The sequence below is a fragment of the Lipotes vexillifer genome, unplaced genomic scaffold, assembly GCF_000442215.2.
Source record: "Lipotes vexillifer unplaced genomic scaffold, Lipotes_vexillifer_v1.1 scaffold454, whole genome shotgun sequence".
Lineage (NCBI taxonomy): Eukaryota > Metazoa > Chordata > Mammalia > Artiodactyla > Lipotidae > Lipotes > Lipotes vexillifer.
In genome coordinates, this window is record NW_006779481.1 from 237,208 (window position 1) to 239,259 (window position 2,052).

Sequence of the window (2,052 nt, forward strand, 5' to 3'; positions counted from 1 at the left end):
AACTCCTACCCCTAGGTCCTTGTTAATGGGACCAACTTGTAAAGTTTGTAGCCTTAAAGAAATCTCCACTCTAAAATGTTTATTCTGCTACAGCTCAAAAGTATGAAGTGACTGCCTGGAATTTGGAGTTAATCCCATTGTTCAGGTGAAGGAAAGGTGACAGCTTTCCAAAGAAGGACCCAAACACACTAACACTGTCTTCTGCAGAGATTGTTGGGCAGGCCTGGGATCCAGGTCAGTGAACAGGAGGAAGGAAGAGCTCTGAAACAAGGCTCTGAAACCACGGGTATATGTAGGAGAGAACTAACAAGATTCTGTTAATTAAGAGCTAAGCAGAACTTGTTTCACGAATCCTTTTATCTGACGTTATCATTATTTCTGCAGGAAACATGGATGCTCAATGCTCCTTTTTAAACTTTATCTTGCATACGTTTGTACAAAAATTGTCTTCTTCATCCTTGTGATGCTTATTCATCTGAGCTGTCTCCACAGTCCCCATGCCTCTGCTTTGTTTTTCTTTTGTAGAGGAAGGCTTTTGCTTTTGCCGTAAGGTTTCCCTAGGGAATTAACAGGTCTTGTCATTTTGTACAGCTTTTGCGCATGGATCAAACAGTGGCTTACTATGCTAACACGTGAAAAGAAAAAATTATCTAAAGCGGGTGAGCTTCAATGAACAAATGTGTATTTTCTCTGGGTTTGATTAGGGTGTGTGTGGTTTTGTTTGGTTTTGCCGTGGAGCGGCTGGGCTCGTGAGCCATGGCCACTGAGCCTGCACATCCGGAGCCTGTGCTCTACAACGGGAGAGGCCACAACAGTGAGAGGCCCGCGTACCGCAAAAAAAAAAAGTGTTCTTCCTATGTTTTCCTCTAAGAGTTTAATAGTGTCTGGCCTTACATTTAGGTCTCTAATCCATTTTCAGTTTATTTTTGTGTATGGTGTTAGGGAGTGTTCTAGTTTCATTCTTTTACATGTAGCTGTCCAGTTTTCCCAGCACCACTTATTGAAGAGACTTTCTTTTCTCCATTGTATATACTTGCCTCCTTTATAATAGATTAGTTGACCATAGATGCATGGGCTTTCTGTCTCTGGGCTTTCTATCTTGTTTCATTGATCTATATTTCTGTTTTTGTGCCAGTACCATATTGTCTTGATTACTGTAGCTTTGTAGTATAGTCTGAAATCAGGGAGTCTGATTCCTCCAGCTCTGTTTTTTTCCCCTCAAGACTGCTATGGCTATTTGGGGTCTTTTGTGTCTCCATCCAAATTTTAAGATTTTTTGTTCTAGTTCTGTAAAAAATGCCATTGATAGTTTGATAGGGATTGCATTGAATCTGTAGATTGCTTTGGGTAGTATACTCATTTTCACAGTGTTGATTCTTCCAATCCAAGAACATGGTATATCTCTCCTTCTGTTTCTATCATTTTTAATTTCTTTCATCAGTGTCTTATAGTTTTCTGCATACAGGTTTTTTTGTCTCCCTAGGTAGGTTTATTCCTTGGTATTTTCTTCTTTTTGTTGAAGTGGTAAATGGGAGTGTTTCCTTAATTCCTCTTTCAGATTTTTTATCATTAGTGTATAAGAATGCAAGAGATTTCTGTGCATTAATTTTGTATCCTGCAACTTTACCACGTTCATTGATTAGCTCTAGTAGTTTTCTAGTGGCATCTTTAGGATACTCTGTGTATAGTATCATGTCATCTGCAAACAGTGACACTTTTACTTCTTCTTTTCCGATTTGTATTCCTTTTATTTCTTTTTCTTCTCTGACTGCCGTGGCTAGGACTTCCAAAACTATGTTGAGTAATAGTGGCGAGCATGGACATCCTTGTCTTGTTCCTAATCTTAGAGGAAATGCTTTCCGTTTTTCACCATTGAGAATGATGTTTGCTGTGGGTTTGTCATATATGGCCTTTATTATGTTGAGGTAGGTTCCCTCTATGCCCACTTTCTGGAGAGTTTTTATCATAAATGGGTGTTGAATTTTGTCAAAAGCTTTTTCTGCATCTATTGAGATGATCATATGGTTTTTCTTCTTCAGCTTGTTAATATGG